At 48.8% G+C, this 21,579-nt stretch overlaps 1 protein-coding gene across 5 annotated transcripts in view; it reads left to right on the top strand.

Annotated features, from left to right (window-relative positions):
* The first annotated feature begins 1,680 nt into the window (after positions 1-1,680).
* Positions 1,681-21,579, top strand: part of DAG1 (dystroglycan 1) — a 115,955-nt gene continuing 96,056 nt past the window's right edge. Inside the window, exon 1 of one of the 5 annotated variants that reach the window (XM_037904104.2) lies at positions 1,681-1,842. The gene's annotated coding sequence lies outside the window, so the exon portion shown is untranslated. Of the gene's footprint in view, positions 2,008-21,579 lie in introns of all 5 variants that reach the window. The other 4 variants (XM_043550949.1, XM_037904101.2, XM_037904102.2 and 1 more) reach the window with 4 other exon arrangements.

Below are 21,579 nucleotides of genomic sequence, written 5' to 3' on the forward strand. Positions count from 1 at the left end.
GAGCCAATGGGAAGTCTAGAACTTTTTAAAATGGGGAAAGAAACTTTGCCTTTGTCTGTTGTTCTCTGGGCTGGAGGGACAGAGCAGTCATGCTATAAGCAGCTTTAAGCCAGGTATGATCATAAATAATCAGATCAAACCTAGAACTACTTATCTGAACTCCAAATGTGTAAGTAGATCAGAATGTTTAGCTAGATGTGATCAGGTTTATTTCTGTTTATTTTTTAAGGCTTGTGGATCTTCTCTGTGCTAACTCCTGATGCTTTTGTTTGCTTGTAACCTTTAAGCTGAACCCCCAAGAAAGCTGTTTTGGATGCTTAATTTTTGTAATTGTTTCTTTTAAGATCTAGGGGTGACAGGGTTTGAAGGTACCCTACAGGGAGGAATTCCCAAGTGCTCCTTCCTGGGCTCAAAGGGGTTTTTTTTGCATTTGGGTGGTGGCAGGGTTTACAAAGTCAAGGTCAGAGAAAAGCTGTAACCTTGGGAGTTTAATAGAAACCTGGACTGGCACATATACATTTTTAAAATCCTTGTAGGCCCCTACCTTCTGCACTCGGAGTGACAGAGTGGAGATTCAGCCTTAACACCTGCAGTGAGCCCATCACCCCACACATTGTGGGGGGCGGTCTAGCCCTTTCCCCAAACTGACCCTATCACCCCACACAGTGCAGGGGGTCTGGCCTCCACTGCACTGACCTCATCACCTCACACGTCAGAAGGTAGTCTGACCCCCTCTGCCACACTGTCCTCATCACCCCACACATCGCAAGGGTATCTGGTCCCTCCCGTGTATGGTCCCCATCTCCCCAGACATCACAGCTGGGTCTTGCCCCTCCCCCGCAATGACCCAATCACCCCACACATTGCAGGGGAGTCTAGCCCTCCCCCGCAATGACCCAATCACCCCACACATTGCAGGGGAGTCTAGCCCTCCCCCGTAATGATCCTGTCACCCCACACATTGTGCGGGTTCTGGCCCCTCCCCAACAATGACCCCCTTCACCCCACACATTGCAAGGGGGTCTGGCCGCTTCCCCAAACTGCCCCCATTACTGTAAACATCCCGGGGAAGGTCTAGCCCTCCCCCTCAATGACCCTATCACCCCACAGATCGTGGGGGAGTCTGGGCACTCCCCCGAATTGACTCGCTCACCCTATAACTCTTGGGGACATCTGGCCTCTCCCCTGCACTGACCCCATCACCCCGCACATGGCAGGGGGGTCTGGCCCCTCCCCCCGCACTGACCCCATCACCCCGCACATGGCAGGGGGGTCTGGCCCCTCCCCCCGGCACTGAACCCATCTCCCCACACATCGCAGGGGGGTCTGGCCCCTCCCTGGTGTTGTTCCCATCTCCCCACACATCACGGGGTCTTGTCCCTTCCCCACACTGACCTCATCACCGTACACTTTGCGGGGGGATCTAGCCCCTCCCCCATAATGACCCCTTCACGCCACACATCATAGGGGGGTCTCGCCTATCCACTGAACTGGCCCCATCACCCCACATATCGCAGACGAAGGGGTCAGTGTGCTCAGTGGCTTTTCCGTCTGGGAGTAGTGCGGGGGGATGGGTTTGGTGTGTTCCGAGGGGCAGGCGGGCCTCGGAACGGCGGAGTTAGGGAGGCGCTGGTGGGCGTCTCCCCCCGCTTGGGTAGAGCTATGGGTGGGGCCAGGGGCGGGTTCCCGCGCGTTGGGCGGGGCCGCGGGCGTATCCTCGTCGGTGGGGCTGAGCGCTTGGGCGCCGGGCTGGCAGACGCGACTGGGTTGCGCCGCGCTGTGATTGGATGTGGCGCGCTCGTGCCGCTGGTTGCTAGGTTCCGTGCGCCGCCCCTCCCCTAGGTACGTGCCCGCGCGGGGTCGCGCTCGCTCGGTGCTCAGCGCTCGGTCGCTGCCGGTGGTGGCCGGTCCCCGGTAGGGAGCGGCCTTTTCCGGGTCCGGCCGGGGCTGTCTCAGCGGCTGCCGCTCTGGTGAGGGCTCTGCGCGGGCCGGGCCTGGGGCGAGGAGGTAGCTCCGGAATTTGTGGCGGGGCCCGCGTCTGCTGTGCGGGGCCGGGCCCGATGGGGTCAGGGGGCGGCTGGGGCTGTGCTCGCCCTGTCCCGTGCGGGGTGGCCGGGGTCCGTGGGGAGCTGGCTGGGGCTGTGCTCGTCCCCGGGGGTGGGGGTAGCTCTTCCCCATTTCGGCTCTGGGCGGGAGTTGGGCCCTGTGCGCGCCTAGGGAATAGTGCTCTCTGCCTCCTTCGGCAGTGGCGTGTTGTCGTTAGTGCTGTGCCTTGTAGCGGGGGGATTAGCAGTGCTGCGAGGGCAGTCACCTGAACGGGAGGGCTCAGGATTGGGGAGGGGGGGTCCTATCCCTCTTCCCTGGCCACTAGCAGATATTCCTGCACATCCTGTCTTGCCTAAGGCAGGATTAGGGTTTTAAGTGTCTCCTACATTCCCATTCCCTCCCATTTTATGCCCTTGTGTTTTAGGGTGCAGCCCACCTTGAGTTACCCTGCACATGCCCTCTTTTAGAGTCCAGGCATAAAACTCACCCCTTTCTACTTAGCTTGAAGTGCCTCGGGCTGCATTTGGCTTGAGGGACTGGGCTCTGAGGTCACCTCTGTATTTGGATACCCTGGCGATGGGCGTGGTAGACATACTTGGTGGTCTTATTTGGTATTGAGCTGGAAATCCCATCTTCCAGCTCTTGTGACAAAAGTTATCATGCTCTTGTGTGCAGTAGTTATCCCCTTGTCCTTCTAGTTGTGTGTTATAGTTAGGATTGGAAGGATTAGTTTTTTATTGGTATATGTCCGCAAACATCGATTTCACCATGCATGCCAAAATATTTTCCTCAATAATAGGTGAAATTTGCATATTGGCAAAACAAGAAAAATGCTGCCTGAGAACTTATTAGAGTTTGATTTATGGATATTTGCTTTGTGTTTTGACATGTGATGTTAACAATTTGTGTTTTAACTGTTATAAAACTTTTAACTTTTTGAATCTCAGCATCTCCTGTCATTAAACAATTATTGTCTATCCTGCCATAATTTCCTGAAACTGTTAAAATTTAAATGAATAAAAATTGAAGAAAATCTTAAAAATAAACCTATTAATTATCAAAATTATAAAAAATAAGAATTGAATTTTGCCAAGGCTGATTGTAGCGTGGCGGGGCCCTACAGTCTGTGCACAGTCTGTCATGCTTGCTGTTCTCTGATTCGGTTGTGAATGTGGCAAGGTTTCTCTATAAGGACAATAGCTATAACTCTTCCCATCATGTTTGTAGAATCATATTGTCCTGTTCACACTAACAAATGCTGTTAGAATCTGTCTGCTCCTGATTACGGTAGAGCTGTGCTAGTGCAACGAGGCGTGTAGGGGTGGTTGGCTCCTAACCTAGCAGTTTTCTCAAGGGTTGACATCTTCATTTCTGTCTGGGGACACCTTGTCCAATGCCATGTTCTGGTTAGTGGTGTTACACTTGTGCACCAGTGCCCACTGGTGCCTAGCTGAGAGCTACTGAGAAGAGAATCTTCCCACCCCTACTCTATCCCTTGTTACAAGGCTTCTCTTGATCTTTATAAACTGAGGGAGGGAGGAAGTGCTGGCCCCTCCAGTCCCAAAGTAGCTCTTGTCCTCTTCTTGGTTATTCTTCATGGAAGATTTTGTTGCATGAACCTGTCCAAAATTGGTTTGTAAGAAATTTTTTACTTGTCAGTTGCTGAGCCACAGATTGTATTAATAGTAAGTCAGTGTAGGGCAGGGGTCTCAAAGTCCCGGCAGTGGGCCATCTGCAGCCCAAGAACCTCCCCAATGTGACCGGCCGGGCTCCAGCAATTTTGGGGCTGGGTCTCTCTCTTGGCCCCACCTGCTGCCCGAGGGTGCTCCCGCCCCCCCGCGTCCCCTGGGCAATTTAAAATGGCTCGGGGCCCTGCTCACCACCGGCAGCGCAGTGGAGCTGAGCAGCTTTCTGTGCGCTCCCTCCACGTGGCTGCCAGCCCCTCCCTGTGGCCCTGGGACAGGGCGGGGCTGTGCCTCCATGCGCTGCCCCCACCCCGAGCACCCCTGCGGCCAATGGGAAGCTGTGCAGGCGGTGCCTGGGGGCAGCAGTGTGTGGAGACCCTCCGGCCTGCCCTGCCTTGGAGCCCCAGGTAAGCACTACACCCCCACCCCTTCCTCACATACCCCCTCCCCACCCTCCAAACGCCCTCCCAGAGCCTGCATCCCCTCCCCACCCCCCAAACTCCCTCCCAGAGCCTGCAACCCCACCCCCTCCTCCTGCACCCACACCCCGTCCCCCAGCCCAGAGGCAGCACCCAAACTCCATCCCAGAGCCTGCACCCCAGACCCCCTCCTCCACCCAAACTCCCTCCCAGAGCCTGCACCCCAATCCCCTACCCCAGACCTCTTACCCCACCCAAACTCCCTCTCAGAGCCTTAGGCAGATGGGGGGCAGAGTTGGAGGGTGTGGGTTTTGGGCGGCATGAGTGACATTATTGGCCCACTGGGAGGATTTGAGGACTGGCACTGGCCCCTAGTGTAAACTGAGTTTGAGACCCCTGCTGTAGGGTGTGCGGTGGCAGCAAGAGATGTTCTTGGGGACTTGAAAGCATTTGTCTTTCAGACCTATGTCTTACAGTACAATTGAGGCCAGCACCAATAGACATCCTTTCATGGCTTATTGCTCTTCTACCCATTCTAATGGATGACCTGGCTTTCGCTGTGGAGATGTACAGATGAAGGTGCTAAAGTGTGTGTTCCTTTTGAATGCAGGGTTTGGTAGTGGCAGAGAGTTTCTTCCTTTTGATATAATTGGATACAGCTTCTTTAATTTTATTAAAGACCTAACTTACACACGTACCTGTGCCTTCCATTGCATCTTTTACCTCTTGTGCCTAGTCTTTTCTTGGACTTCTGCATAGTGGTTGTACCCCTGGGGGTCAGTTGGGAGAACTGAGGCTGCGTTCTTGACCCTCGTCTCCTGAGTTTGGTGCAGTACTGTAGGGACTTCGTGTGGGAGTGGAGCTGTTCCACTGAATGGTGCTATGGCATGTATGAGTCTCCCCTTCTGTCAAATTTCTAGGGTTCATTGACTTGAAAATATCACTGGAGGTGAACTTCTGCCTTCTTGGTTTCCTCAAGCTCCTTTGATCGACTTGCACTGCCCATACTGCTCTAGTGGAGTCCCAGTTCCAAAATACTTGCTGGCCTTATACAAACTTCCCATTATAACTACTGAGCATGTTGAGCACATATCCAGTATATTTTTCAGTGTGTGGTTTCTTACTCCTAGCTACTTTGACAAGCATATTGATCTCAAGCGTTGATCCGGCCCTTAATATGGAAGGTAATTGGGAGTGTCTCTGTTCCCTTATAACACAGGCAGATTTTCCAAGATATGTGGTGGCAATGTGTATCTATGTATCTGAATTCTGAAGATATTTCCTGTTTAGATTCTTGGAGTGATAGGTGCCGACTTTTGGTTATCCCTGGGGGTGCTCCATCCCTGCTCTGCCCCTTCCACAAAAGTCCCGCGCTCACTCCGCCTCTCCCGTCCCTGCTCCACCCCCTCCTTGAGGCCCCAGCCTGCCTACTGCTTTCCAGCCTTCCCCAAACCCCTCCCCGAGCCACTAATCAGCTACTCCAAGAAAGAATCTGATCTGGATCATTTTGGTGTGAATCCTAATACTAGTGATTTCTAGAAAGTAAATAAAGTGCAAGTTTCATGATGTTTTGTTCTTAAGTGGACCATGAGGTGGGGATTTAGTCACTGAATCTGTAGAGTATTCCAGCTGGCATGTTCATTGCAGGTGATGGCATCACAGATCATGTTCTCCAAGAAAACCTTCAGCACTCCACAAGGGTCTCCTCGTAGATCAGTCCAGAGATATGTTTATGGCCTTGCAGCGAGCTGAATAGCTAGCTTTGTTAGCCTAGCACCTTCTGATAGTGCTTAGTGCTACCCTTCCTGAGTCACTTACTACTTTTGCCAGGTCCAGACATCCTAGTACTACTTGCAGACTGTATTGCTTCTGGATTCTTTGCCTCAAACTTTAAAATGCACTTCCATGCTGAAAATGACTCAACAGAAGTTATTGTTCTGTGTTTGAGGTAAAAAGGATTCACTGAACAAGAAAAGGTTTTTGTTTTTTTCCCCAGCCCTGCCAAGTGCCAACCCTGCAAACTCTTTCCCGCCCCCTCATCCCCAGGCTCTGAGAATTAAGCCAGGTTCTTTCCATGTTGTGCATGGCCAGTAATCAAGGCTCTGCAGGCTGTATTAGACACTTTGTCTTCATTGGGTTGGCACAGATGTAACTGATTGGATCTTAGGCCTGGGATACACTGTGGGGGGGTTCGAACTAAGATACTTTGTCTTCAGCTACGCTATTCGCGTAGCTGAAGTCAAAGTATCTTCGTTCAACTTACCTGGCCATCCTCAACGGCGGCGAGTCGACCGTGGCCGCTCTCCCGTCGACTCTGCTTACTCCTCCTGCCGAGGTGGAGTACAGGCATCGATTCGGGGATCGATTTATCGCGTCTCGTCTAGACGAGACGCGATAAATCAATCCCCAATAGATCAATCACTACCTGCCGATCCGGTGGGTAGTGAAGACGTACCCTTAGTAAATAATTCTGTTGCACAAGGAGGAGTAGATTCCAGTGCTCTCCTTAGGTGTGCTGGCTCATCAGGAGTAAAGGGCAATAAAGCTAATCCCTAGCCAGCAAAGTCTAAATCCGTAGCCCCTAAAGCTAAGCTCTAGTCCCTTCAAATCAGCAGACCTGACTCTGGTGGTGTACGTGCATGGGGCAGTTGTAGAGCAGGGAGGTGCTATTTCTTTGTAGTTGCTTTTCAGAATAGCATTGCTCTTTAGGAATTGGCTGAAGGCAGATAGCAGAATTCTTTGCAAATGTTTATGATTACCCTGAGCTTTGCTGCCAATGGCGTCTTGCTGGTGGTCCAGGGAGGAAGAATGTAGAGGAAGCCTGTGTTGCTACTGGGAAGAGGTGTGTTGTCTGGACAGTAGTGTGCTCCCTAGATGCTGGCTGAACAGTGTCCTTGGCTTATAGCCCTGAGAACTGGTGTTGACAGACATTTCCTCTCCTTAAAGCATGACAAAACCCCCTTTTCTATGGTAAATACCAAGCACTTACCTAGTTCACCTCAACCCTTCCTGGCAGGAGGTCCTGCTTCTCAGTTGCCCCCTGTGTAATATGGCCTCCAGTGCCTCTTGCCTCAGGCATGCTGCTGCTGCTCTTGCTTATATTTTTAGTTTATATATTGTGCTGTTTTTAAAAAGTTTTAGTTTGATGAATTCTGTCCCACCTCCAGGGACCTCAGTTTAATAGTCTCTAATTGACTGTAAAAAGAAAAGGAGTACTTGTGGCACCTTAGAGACTAACAAATTTATTTGAGCATAAGCTTTCGTGAGCTACAGCTCGCTTCATCGGATGCATCCTTTTCTTTTTGCGAATACAGACTAACACGGCTGCTACTCTGAAATCTGTCATTATAATTGACTGTAGGCTTCTTTGCAAAGTGTCTTCTGCTGCTTTTACTCCAAGCATCCTAAACCACTTATTCATTCTTTCTGATACTTGTCATTGTACTCTCCTATCCTAAATATAGGGTAGTGTGCCAGTCCAAAAAAGAAAAAAAAGACTAATAGTAAGATGAAGTGTTTGGAACTCCACTACTTAGAGAGATAATCAGCAAAGCCTAACTTACTGGGTTTTGAATCTTACTTTCTCCTTGGTGCAGGAATTTGCCCTTAGATTCCTGTGAGTGTCTGAACTACTCTTGCATTAGAAGAAAAATTTTTAGCGGGAGCATGTCAGTTTGAAAAATGCACATCTCTCCAATAATCAGTATATAAATGTTTGTAATAAATTCTTGGTAACAGCACTGGACTCACTCTTGAGCTGGAAAAACATGTGCCAGTGGGCTGATACATCAGCATTTCTGCTCTACATTTTATGGTATAGATTTTGTATGGAATTTTTGAAATGTTAGCACTTATTTGGCCCAAGAAATGGCCTGTTTTCATTGCAGATTAAACCCATTACTAGTTGTCCTACCATGGAGAACAAATGATCCCTGTCCTCTTTATAACAGCCTTAACACACACCTCTACCCCAATATAATGCGGTCCGATATAACGCAAATTCAGCTATAATGCTGTAAAGCAGCGCTCCAGGGAGCGGGGCTGCTTTACCTCATTATATCCGAATTCATGTTACCACAAGCGGTTCCTCCGCGCTCCACCCCAGCTCACCTCCACCTCCTCCCCTGAGCGTGCCACCACTGCTGCTCCGCTTCTCGCGCCGCCCCCTTCCAGGCTTCCCGTGCCAAACAGCTGATTGGCACGGCAAGCCTGGAAGGGGGTGGGGGGAGAAGCGGAACGGCGGTGGTGCACTCAGTGGAGGAGGCGGAGGTGAGCTGGGGCAGGGAGCGGTTCCTCTCACTACCCCGATATAACGTGGTCTCACCTATAAGACAGTAAGATTTTTTTGGTTCCCGAGGACCGCTTTATATCGGGGTAGAGGTATATTTGAAGACTTATCAGGTCCCCTTCAGTCACCTTTTCTTAAGACTAAACATGCCCAGTGTTTTAAACCTTTCCTCATAGATCAAGTTTTTAAACCTTTTATCATTTTTTTTTTTTTGCTCTCCTCTGGATTCTCTGCAGTTTGTCCACATCTTCCTAAAGTGTGGCATCCAGAATTGGACACAGTATTCCAGCTGAGGCCTCACCACTGCCAAGTAGAGTGGGACAGTTACCTCCAGCATCTTACATGATACTGCTGTTAATACACCCAAGAATATCATCTTTTTTTGCAACAACATCATATTGTTGACCCATTTAATTTGTGACCTCCTGTAACTACCAGATCTATTTCAGTAGTGCTACCACCTAGCCAGTTATTCCCCATTTTGTAGTTGAGCATTTGATTTTTCCTTCCTATGTGTAGAATTTTGCACTTGTCTTTATTTAGTTTCATCTTGTTGATTTCAGACCAATTCTCTGATTTGTCAAGGTCATTTTGATTTCTAATGCTGTCCTCCAAAGCGCTTACAACCCTTCCCAGTTTAGTATAATGCATAAATTTTATGAACATTATCCAAGGTATTAGTGAAAATATTGAACATTACTGGATCCAGGACTAACCCCTACAGGACCCCACTAGGGACATCCTCCCAGTCTGACAGCAAACCATTAATAACTACTATTTGACTATGGTCGTTCAGCCACTTTGCGCACCCACCTTGTAGTAAGTTCATCTAGAGCATGTTTCCTTAGTTTGCTTATGAGAATGTCATATGGCACGGTCAAAAGCCTTACTAAAATCAAGATACATCATATCTACTGCTTCCCCTCCTGTATGGTAGGCCAGAAATCTTTCAGAGAAGGAAATTGGGTTGGTTTGGCATTATTTGTTCTTGATAAATCCATGCTGGCTATTCTTTAGAACCCTGTTATCCTCTGGGTGCTTACAAATTGATTGTTTAATAATTTGTTCCAGTATCTTTCCAAATACGGAAGTTAGGCTGACTGGTTTATAGTTCCCCTTTTTAATGACAGGTACTATGTTTTCCCTTCTTTAGTCCTCTGAGACATCACCTGTCGTCCATGGGTTCTTGAAGATAATTTGTAACAATTCCAATATTGCTTCAGCTAGTTCCTTAAGCACCCTAGAATGAATTCAATCAGGCCCTGATGACTTGAATACAGCTAACTTATCTAAATGTTCTTTAACCTGTTGTTTTGGGTTGGCTTCATTCCCTCTTGTTGCTATTAGTTGTGTTAAGTATCAGGTCACCATTAACCTTTTTATTGAAGACTGAAGCAAGATAAGCATTGAACACCTCAGCCTTCTTGATGTCCTCAGTTATTCGCTCTCCTTCCCTGCGAAGCAGAGGACCTACGCTTTCCTTCATCTTTCTCTTGCTCCTGATGTGTTTAAAGAACCTCTTATTGCCCTTTACGTTCCTTTCTAGGTGCATCCGATGAAGTGAGCTGTAGCCCACGAAAGCTTATGCTCAAATAAATTTGTTAGTCTCTAAGGTGCCACAAGTACTCCTTTTCTTTTTGCGAATACAGACTAACACGGTTGCTACTCTGAAACTTATTTTGTGCCTTAGCTTTTCTGATTTTGTCCCTACATGCTAGTACTATTCTTTTGTACTCATCCGTAGATTTTATCCATGTTTCCACTTTTTCTAGGATTCCTTTTTCATTTTCAGGTCATTAAAGAGTTCCTGATGGAGCCCTATTGCCCTCTGTCCTTCCTTTGCATTAGGATAGTTTGATGTTCTGCCTTTAACAATGTCTCTTTGAGAAACCGCCAGCTCCCCTGAACAACTTTATCCCTTAGATTTTCTTCCAATGGGACTTTACTTACCAGTTCTCTGGGTTTGTAAATCTGCTTTTTTTGAAGTACATTTTCCTTATTCTACAACTTTCACTTCTTTAGAATCATGAAAGATCTATCATTCATGATTACTTCATCCAAATTATCTTACACCTTCAGAGTCACAACCCATTCCTCTTGAATCACATCTAAAATGGCTGTACCCCTGGTTATTTCCCCCATTTTCTGATACAAAAAGTTGTTCCCAGTACGTTAAGAACTTATTGGAAGCTTTGTGTTTTGCCATATTACTTTTTCAACAGATGTCTGGCTAGTGAGTCCCCCATTACTACCAGGTCTTGTGTTTTGGTTATTTGTGTTGTTCTGGAAATGCCTCATCCACCTCCCCTTCCTGATTTGGTTGTTTATAGTAGACCTATCATGACATCATCTCTGTTCTCTCTCCCCCCCCCCCCCCCCCATATATCTTTACCCAGGGACTGTCAACTCTCTGCCTCTCATCTCCCTCTGGACCTCAGAACAAGTGTGTATATATACTTGATACAGTGTAATACCCCCTCCCTTTTTACCCTGCTTGTCCTTAATGAACAAGTTACGCTTCTCTATACCAATATTCCAGTGATGAGATTTATCCCACCAAGTCTGTGTTGCCAGTTGAGTTGTAATTTAGCTTATGTACTTATATTTCCTGTTTTTATGTACAGACAGCTAAAATGCTGAGCAGACAGCCCCACTGATTTCCTTCTTGTTGCTACCATGACCTGATAGTAATATTCCATGTGTCTCCCCCTCTCCCCAACATGTAAGCCCCTGTTAAAGTTGTGTTTTTGTGCTTACCTGTGGGCTTCTGTCACATGCCCTCTTTGAACCTAGTTTAAAGCCCTCCTAACTAGGTTGGTGAGTTGGTGTGCGAAGATGCTCTTTTCTTTCTTAGTCAGGTGGACCCTGTGATATTGCACTCTACATGCTTTATAAAAATATGCTTGGAATGTGAATATAATGTAACTGGAATACGATTTATGCAAAAGGTCTCTTGTAAGGGTCAGGTGAGGTATGGGGGGGCGGAGGGCTCTCTGCCCGCTGCCAGCGCCTGCAAGCCCCGCCCCCGCAGCTCTGATTGGGCGGGAGGGAGCTGGTGCAGCATGCGGAGACCCCCCTCTGCCTCTGTGTCTAGGGGCTGCCTACACTGCTGGCTCCTGCCGGTGGCGGAAGCGTGTACGCCGCCGGGAGCTGCCCCGGGACTTCGGCGGTGATGGTGAGCAGTCCGTCCCCCATGTTGGGACAAAGGGTGTCCCGACCAATGTGCGGTCAGGACGCAGGACAAATGGGTTAAAATTGGGACTGTCCCGATGATAATGGGAGATCTGGTCACCTTAGCCATTAATGGTGGCTTGGAATCTTGATGGCTCCCATTAACTAGGACAATTGGTTGTGAATGGCTGTTTACTCGCAAACCTTCCTGGATATGTGCAGGCCAACCCTGAAAGAATGGAGAATGAGGTCTTACAGTGACATGTGATCATGTCCATCTTAAACCTGGAATCCATCTTAAACCTGGTGCTTTTCCATTTAGAAGAAAGGGCGGGGACCCAGAGAGACACAAGATTCCTGCCTTATACCAAAGATATAAAAGGGGGTGGAACAGAACAAAGGGGGTCCCAGTAATATGAAATCCCCTGCTTTTCACCTAAGATGTTTGCTGGAATGAACAAGAACTGTACCAGGGGAAAGGATTGGGCCCAGACTAAGAAGGAGTCTAGTCTGTGAAAGAAGCTTATTGGAACATCTGAGGGTGAGATTTACCTATATTCAGTTTCTTCATGTATTAGGCTTAGACTTGTGTGTTTTGTTTTATTTTGCTTGGTAACTTACTTCTGTCTGTTGTTACTTGAAACCACTTAAATCCTACCTTTTATACTTAATAAAGTCACTTTTGTTTATTAGTAAACCCAGAGTAAGTGATTAATACCTGGGGGAGCAAACATCTGTGCATATCTCTGCGTTATAGAGGGCGGTCAATTTATGAGTTTACCCTGCATAAGTCTTATACTGAGTAAAACGGATTTATTTGGGGTTCGTATCCCATTGGGAACTGGGTGTCTGGGTGCTGGAGATAGGTGACTTGCTGAGCAGTTTTTGGTTAAAGTCTGCGGCTCTGGGGGCATTGACCAGACCTAGGTCTGTGTTGAAGCAGACTAGCATGTCTGGCTCAACAAGGCAGGGTTCTGGAGTCCCAAGCTGGCAGTGAAAAATGGGCTCAGAGGTAATTCCAGCACGTCAGGTGGCAGTCCCAAGGGGGTCTCTGACCAAACCCGTCACAGACCCGATCTCATCCTAGCAGTTGTCCTTCCCAGAACAGCATCCCATGGTTGAGAAAGCCGAAACCCTCCCATTGTGCCACTATCTGCTCAGCTATGTATTTGTCTCCAGGATGCAGGTGTCTCTGCCTGGGCCCTTACCCTCAGCCAGGAGGATGGACTAAAACACAACCTGTGCCCCCCTTCACCCTGGCTTCCAGAGCCCTGTAGTCACTGCTGATCTGCTCAGGGTCGTACCTGGGAGTATCATTAGTGCCCTGGGGATAATCAGCATGGGGTAGACTTTCCTGCTCTCCCTTTGGTCACAGGAGCAATAGCCTTGTGAGGAATTCCTAGATTAACAGAATGAACTCCTGTAAGGGTGAGTCTACACAGGAAAATGGAGGCCTGTCATTCTCCTGCAGTGGTGTTTCATCTGTGTATTAATGGTGGGGATGCTGGTGTAAACAGGGCTCAGGCATTTTTGATGCTAACAAAAGCTAGCATGAAGCAGTGTTAGGCAGCAGGATGGTAAAAATACTTGAACCCTGGTCTACACTACAACTTGTATTCTGTTCCTAAACTGTGCTTCATTTTAGACAAGTGGTGAATCTGACATTTCAGAGTACACCTTTACCCCGATATAATGCAATCGCATATAACACGAATTCAGATATAATGCGGTAAAGCAAAAATGGTTTTCTGTCTCGTCTACAACATTGGTTCTCAAACTGGGGGTTGTGAGCCCTGACCCCAGCACACGTCTGCAAGTTGCGAGTCCCCACCCCTGCACCGGGTGTGAGCCCCGACCGTGACGCATGGCTGCGAGCCCCGACCCCTGTGTGGAACTGCGGGGCTACGAGCCCTGACCCCGGCGCCTGGCTGTGAGTTCCAACCCTGACCTCCTGCGCCGGGCTGCGAGCCCCGGCCCTGGCAGGGACTCGTGGCTGCAAGCCCTGGCCCCGGGCTTGATGTGAATGACAACATCAGATGCACCCTTTCTAAAACACCAAGAATAAAACTTCTTGTGTCAATAACGGAAATGCTTGAGGCCAAAGCAAGTTCGATATAACTCGGTTTCACCTATAACGCTGTAAGATTTTTTTGGGCTCCCGAGGACCATGTTATATCGGGGTAGAGGTGTATGTTGTGGAATCTGTTCAGATTTCAGAGCTTTAAACTTTTGTCTACTTCCTAAAGCTTTCCACGCTATCTGATTTGTACTATACAGGCTGCTTTGGTCTTATACTTTGATGCCAAATAGTAGTCCCTTGTTGAGTTCTTGGAACTCTGAATGACAGTGTGGAAGAACACAAATATATGGGTAATCAGATTGACATAGCATATCCAAGGCCTTCGGATGCTGAGAAGGTAAGTTCTGCTTATGCTATTTGCTCAGTGTGGAGAGCTTTGTGTATTACACATGATTCATAAATTTGATCATCATCCCTTAGACTGGGGAAGATGACAATGATTCCTAAAAGCTTGGATTCTAGGATGTTTAGTTTCTGTGGAAAAGGATAAGTTTCCAGCAGGCTACTAGAGTGTTAGGAGCATTAACATACAACTGCTCCTCTGCCTAGGCATCTTATGACAGTAACTCTATCCTAATGCTATTCTGTAGCTCTCAATCTTTTCCTTGTGGGTTTGTGCTTTGGCTCAGATGAACTCGAGTTATTCTTTTCTGGGACATAATTCTAAACTGCTGATAGAAAATTCAGTAATATTGACTTAAAGTATAAAGAATCCTAGAATAAAACCTGAATGTTTGACCTCTAAGCCTTCAAATTAGTGATGGAAGAAAAGCTTTTTTTGTGGGAATGTGTTGCTGTCTCTCTCATGTAGCTAATGTTGTTTTTCGTTGTAGTTAAACCTGTGGGTTTCTTGCATAATTATAACTGACTCCTGATTTGCTAGTACACAAACAGTTTCAATACTCTTCCCTTCTCAAGGAATTTGAAGACTCAGTCTCTGTTTCCTCTGTGTGTCTTACTCATGGTCACTTCAGTCAATCGGAGGCACAGTCAAGAGTCCAAACCTAATACCTTGTGCACAGTAGGAAATTTTAGAGAAATTTCAAATGATGCTACACCAGTTCAACTGCTGCACTAGGGGTTGCAGTATAGACAAGCTTCCTACAGCTGGAGATGTTTTTATATCAGTTAAACCTGGTGAGGAGCAGGTTTAATTAACACATCATGTGTTAAAAATACTAGAAGATGCTAGACACTTTGCTATGTTAGGTAACACAAGTGCAGCTGATCTGCTGGTAGTGCTGGTGGAAACTTTTCTAAAATTCTCTACGCTAGACCTGGTAGTCTGGGAAGAAGCCCCGGCCAACTTTATAGGTATCACACAAGTGGGTCTTAAGAAGCGTTCACTTTCCTCTGACGCATTCAAAGTTAGTCAGTAGCCATGTACTGTATTATACTAAGGTCTTGTGTATTCAGTGGCCATGTAATCAACCCCTTGCTACAGGATTGTGCTCCAGAATCTAAGCTTTCTGTCTTGAAAACAAATAATTTTGTATAGCTCCTGTGGTTATGAATAAAGCCTTCAATACAAACTGAGTGTGACTGATACAGTGCTATCCACAGGAGTCAGCAAACAGCCAAAAGAGCTAATGCAATCCTGAGATGCATAAAAACAGTAGGAGTAGAGAGGTTATTTTACCTCTCTATTTTACCTCTGATGTGACCACTGCTGGAATAGTGTGTCCAGAATTCAAGAAAGATGTTGATAAATTGAAGATGGTTCAGAAAAGAGTCATGAGTATGATTAAAGGATTAGAAAACATGCTTTATAATGATAGACTCAAGGAGTTCAATCTATATATTTTTAACAAAGAGAAGGTTAAGGGGGGATTTGGTTACAGTCTAGAAGTATAAATGTGGTGAACAAATATTTAATAATGGGCTCTTCAGTCTAGCAGAGAAAGGTATACATGGCTGGAAGTTGAAACCAGACAAATTCAGACAGGACAATAAAGTGTAAATTTTTAAGAGAGAGTAATTAAATGTTGGAACAATTTGCCTAGACTCATGGTGGATTCGCCATCACAGATAACTTTTAAATCAAGATTGGATGTTTTTCTAAAAGATCTGCTCGAGGAATTATTTTGGGGAAGTGTCTCGGAGTCATAGGGTCCGGTCTAAGCTTCAGCCTGTAACCCGTAACCCGTCTCTTGGGAGTGGCCGCTTAATGTGTGGGGCCCCCAAAACCCATGCAGTTCGAAGGGGCAGGCCCATGGCCTTCAAGATTGGGCCTTTGGCACCAGCGAACGCTGTCTCACTCCATGGTTCCCTGCTGTGAATCCAGCCACGCCATAGTCCTGAAGGATGCTTTTACTGTAGCCCTTCAAGGCACAATGCTCTCAGTATTTGCAATGGCACAGGCAGCCTTTTGAGAACAAGTGAAGCATTTATTAGTCACCTTGCTAAAGAATCTTATAGTCCCTGAATGCATCCGATGAAGTGAGCTGTAGCTCACGAAAGTTTATACTCAAATAAATTGGTTAGTCTCTAAGGTGCCACTAGTACTTCTTTTCTTTTTGCTTATAGTCCCTAGCTTAGCAAAGTGAGGCAGAAGTTAAGCCATAGTCCATTTTGGCCATGCCAGTGCCATGGTGATCCAGCCAAGCTGTAATGGACTCCATCTCTTGCTCTCTCCTCAGTTCCCCTTTGTCTTCTAGCTGTGGGCTCCTGAATCCCTCCCCTCCAGTCACCTGACAACTTGTTCCCAAGCCTGCTTCACAAGGCCAGCCTGAGGGTTTCCTGCTGCCAGATGTCGATTGTTTAGTTGGTGAGGTGACTTTGTCTTGCGGGACCCTCTGTTGATTTGAACCAGTTCTTTAATTACTCTATTCATTCCACCCAGATGACACACACCCCTGTCCAGGGGTGACAAATGGGTGTCCATTCAGGCTTGACAAAGCCCTGGCTGGGATGATTTAATTGGGGATCGGTCCTGCTTTGAGCAGGGGGTTGGACTAGATGACCTCCTGAGGTCCCTTCCAACCCTGATATTCTATGATTCAGGGGCAGTGTGCCCACTTTTGCACCCACTGGATAACAAAGCAGTGTACAGCAGGAAACTTCAAGTATGCCTAGAATTCGTACAAATATTACAGAAAATTTCCACTTCGTCACAGGAAGTTTTTTGGCTATACAGGAGGTCCGACTACATCAGGGGACAGGACAATAAGGTGTACATTTTTAACAGTGAGAGTAATTAACTTTTGGAACAAAACTTTTGGTGGCCTCAGAGTGCAGCCACCAACTCTTGCTGGTGCCTGCTCTGACACATTTTGCTAAAATACTTAATTAACTTTAGGGAAAAACAAATAAATATGCACATATACATGTGGAAATCATTTATTTATTTACACAGGTTGGGTTTTTTTTGCAGACTCAATAATAAAAATAATGTACAGTTGTATTTTGGTGTCCTGGCCCCCGCCACCTCCCCTGGCCCCGTACCCATTGCCTCTCGGCCCTGCTGCTTCTCCCCATTGCCCTGAGGTCCCTTCCATGGCCACGCACACACTCCTTGCTTCTTGACCATGGCGCCCGATAAGGCCAGCCCTGCTGAAGCCAGGGGATGGGTGGGCAGGGGGAGCTGAAGCCTGAAACCCTGAAGCTGGGGAGAAGGCTAAAGCCCTCCCGTGGAGAACCTGGGTGCCGCAGGAAGCTGCTACTGCTTTGCCCCCTCCCCATCTCTGCCTAGAAGGCTGTCGTGGCTGCAGGAAAACCCGCTGATGGCCGCATTTGAGAAACACTGGACTAGATGATCACAAGGCCTTGGAATCTATGAAGAACTGGCTGAAAACACACTGCTCTGAAAATCCCATTGTGAGTGGACATATGAACTTTGTGCATGAGAGAATCAGAATTTCCAGTCTGCCCCACCAGTTTTGCAGAATTCCTTGCCACAATATACGCTTCATGGTACAATTTCTTTACAGCCAGTACCACTGCTGAAGTTAGGTGCACTTCAGGGGTGAGTTAATTCACTACAAAGCTAATCTAGGCTACCTAAATCTGCTGTTTTATATGCCAGCAAACTTGCACTATTGTTTGTTTAACTCAATCTGTAGTGTGATGCTTAGTGGATTATTTTGTAATGCTTAGATGAGTACTAAATACTGCGCACGATACATGCATGCCCCTGCCTGCCCTGGAGAGCTCTCACACAAAGGATGGATTTGACAGATAGCTGAGGAATAACATTAGGAATGGGGGTGGGGGAAAGGACCCAGGCTGTAGTAATATGAGGGGTTATTTCTTTTAGGGAAGTGTACTTCTAGGTTGGTGCAGGGTTTTGTCTGTGTGCACACTAATTTCTTGTAGGTGGGGCTGTAGGAGTTAAATTTTAAAAGTGATTTGGATGAAGAGAGGGTGGAAAGACTTCTATTGTCTAAAACAGTGGTTCTTAACCAGGGGTCTAGGGGGCCTCCAAGCAGGGCCAGCATTAGACTCCCTGGGGCCCAGGGCAGAAAGCCAAAGCCCCACCTGTTAGGGCTGAAGCCCAGGTCCCTAAGCCCTGCCACCCAGGGCTGAGGCGAAGCCTGAGCAATGTAGCTTCTTGGGGTCCCCAGTGGCATGGGGCCTCAGGCAGTTGCCCTGCTTGCTACCTCCTACCGCTGGCCCTGGCTTTTATATAGCAGAAAATTGTGGCACAGGTGGGCTGTGGAGTTTTTATAGCATGTTGGGGGTTAGAGGGGGAGAGGTTGGGGGCTCAGAAAGAAAAAGGTTGAGAACCTCTGGTGTAAAAGACATTTGTCTGGCAAACAGAGCAGTACACAAGGTGCTACACATCTGCTGAAGGTTCCAGGAAAATATGTATTGTGATAAGTAGTATATGCTGTGGTTAATATGGACTGTAGCATTGTGCTGCATAACATATGGGGGCAGAATTAAGGTTGCACAGGTGACACTAACTGGTAATTCCTAGTTCTCAGGTGCTGAATATGTAACTTTAGCATTATCTTAATGTAGTTTTTATGCAGTCTCTAGTGTTTTGTGTGAGGGCTCCAGGTGTATAGACCCTGCTATTGTCACCGACTTCTTTCAGAAGGTTCGTGCTTTGATAGTGCATCATTGGGTAAAAGTTGTCTTGAATAGCAGGGTCTAGACTAGGGGTAGTCAATTATTTTTTATCAGGGTCCAAATTTCTTGGTCAAGGTATAGTTAAGGTCCAGACTCCAAAGAAACATTTTCCATGCTGCAACATCAATAACAATAATGATGGTGATAAGTAAATACAGTTCTTCTTTGAGTGATTGCTCATGTATATTCCACAGAATGTGTGCGTGCTCGCCATGTGCACCGGTGCCGGAAGTTTTTCCCTTAGAAGTATCCGTACAGGGGAGCACCGCTGCGACCCCTGGAGTGGCGCCTCTACATCGCGCTATAAGGGGAGCTGCGCACGCCCCCCACCCTCAGTTCCTTCTTGCCGCCAGTGAAGGTAGTTGGAACTTTTGCTCCAGCTCTGCTGCAGACTTTTCCAGTGTTCTTAGTAGTACCTCTAGTTAGTAGTTTTTAGTTGTTAGTGGGCTCAGGGTATGCCCCTAGCTTCAAGTTGTGCGGCTCCTGTCACTCTTCCATGCCAAGGAGTGATCCGCATGCTGAGTGTCTCCGCTGCTTGGGCGAAACTCACGTGAGTGAACGCTGCAAGATCTGCAGGTCATTCAAGCTTCAGACTAAGAAGGAGAGTGACATCAGGCTTCGCACTCTCCTTATGGAATCGGCGCTGGCCCCAATTCTGGCACACTGAGCAGATTCAGCACCCGGCACCGCGTCTTCTGTGCGCAGTGAAGTCCCCTCCTCCAGCTGGCACTGCTCCCCCTCCAAGAAGCAGGGGAAGAACTCCCCTGTCCTTCCCTCGGTGCCGCTGTGAGGTGGAGAGGCTGGTCCTACGTCAGGCAGCCCTCGATCCCTCCCTCCGTGCGCCCCCCCCCCCCGGCCCGAAGCCTCTGACTCGTGATGAGCGGAGCAGTCTGGAGGCTCTCCAGGCTGCGCGAGACATTTTGAATTTGCCAGTACCCGGGGTGCCACCGATGACAGGCCCTCAGTCCTGCGGCAAGTCGCCTCTGGGTGCTCACCAGACCTCCCCAGTGCGGCGCAGCTCCCACTCCGAGGACCGCTCCTTGCCTCATTCGACGCGCAGTGGCTGGTCATGTCACAGCCCTCACCCGCCCTCCATGCCAGTCAGGCTAACAGGCTCACCACCCGGGCAGGAGTCTCGAGGTCCCTCCACGCCAGGCAGTAGCGGACGCACTCACTGTGACAGGCGCCGTAGACGCTCCTCCTCGCGGCGCAGATACTGCAGCTGGTCCCGACAGCATCGACGTAGATGCTCCCGTTCCAGTTCCCACTCTGCCAGATGTCGCACGTGGGACTCGCCAGTGAATTACGAGGAACCAGAGTGAGTACTGGAGCAGCACTTCTGACGGATACCGGTCCTCGACATCAAGGTCCCGGTCCCGTGGAAGATGGCACCGCAGGCACCATCGCTCCCGCCGTTCCTATGGGGCAGTGCGTTCGACGGTGACCTCAGCCTCGGCACCCAGCTGCCCATCACTGGGTCGTGGGGCTCAGCCGGATCAGCCGGCACTGCTAGGGCCCCAACTTGGTCGGGGCAGTGGTGCCAATGGGCACCGTGGCCACAGGTGCCCGCCCAGATGGGAACCCGTTCAGTAGCCGAGGCGTCCCAGGCCCCATCGGCCTCTCCATCTTGGCCGAGGGACAAGTCTACAAGTCGTGAGTCGGCAGCCCCTCGCCCGGACTCCGACCGGGGGGGTCAACTCCTCGGTACCACCAGAGGCCCACGGCTCCGGGCCGGCCCTCTCTCTGGCACCGGATGACGCCATAGCGGCACTGCCGCCCGTTATCCCACAGGAGGATTTCATGGCGCATCAAGACCTTTTAAAGCGGGTGGTGTCCAACCTCCAGCTGCAAGCCGAGGAGCTGGAGGGCCCATCTGACACACTCTTTAATGTGCTGTCGTCCTTGGCACCGAGCCGTCTGGCCCTACCTGTCCACCAGGGAGTAGCCAACACTTCCAGCACCTTGTGGCAAACTCCCTCTTCCTTAGCCCCTATTTCCAAGAAGGCTGAGAGGAAGTACTTTGTGCCGGCTAAGGACCACGAGTACTCTATTCTCATCCGGCACCTAACTCTCTGGTGGTGGAATCGGTAAACCACCAGGAACGACAGGGCCAGCCCACGCCCACCCCCAAAAACAAAGACTCCAGGAGACTGGACTCCTTTGGTAGAAAGGTTTATTCTTTGGCCACCCTGAGCTGGAAACTTGCCGATCACCAGGCCCTACTGAGCCAATATGACTGTAACTTATGGGGGTCTCTTCCAAAGTTTGAACCACTCCTCCCGGAGCAGGAAAGGAAGGACTTCAAGGCTCTGGTGGAAGAAGGGGTGGTGGCGGCCAAAGGAACCCTCCAAGCAGCGTCCAATGCAGCCGATACGGCAGCTCGTTCGATGGCTTCCGCCATATCCATGCGCAGAGCGTTGTGGCTCCTCCTGTCCAGGCTGTCGGCGGAGGCCCAGTCCGTCATGCAGGACCTGCCGTTTGATGGAAAAGCATTGTTTGCAGATCAGACAGATGTCCGCCTGCAGGGAATGAAGGATTCCTGTACCACTCTGCAAACCTTGGGACTCTATGTGCCTTCGGCTAAGGACAAGGTCAAGACGCAAACATTGGCTCAACCTGCGCGGAGCAGATATCAGCTGCCATATAAGAGGCTGAGAGACCAGAAGCGTCGGTCTCAGTGTCAGTCCCGCTCTGCCCCACAGCCCGGGCCCTTCAAGGGCAAGAAGCAGGGAAAGAGGCGGTTTTGACTATCTGCAGGGGAGTACCAGGGCAGTTGCCGGGGAGATCCCCCTATTAATAAAGTTGGTGTTCTGCAAC

The sequence above is a fragment of the Chelonia mydas genome, chromosome 7 (assembly GCF_015237465.2).
Source record: "Chelonia mydas isolate rCheMyd1 chromosome 7, rCheMyd1.pri.v2, whole genome shotgun sequence".
Lineage (NCBI taxonomy): Eukaryota > Metazoa > Chordata > Testudines > Cheloniidae > Chelonia > Chelonia mydas.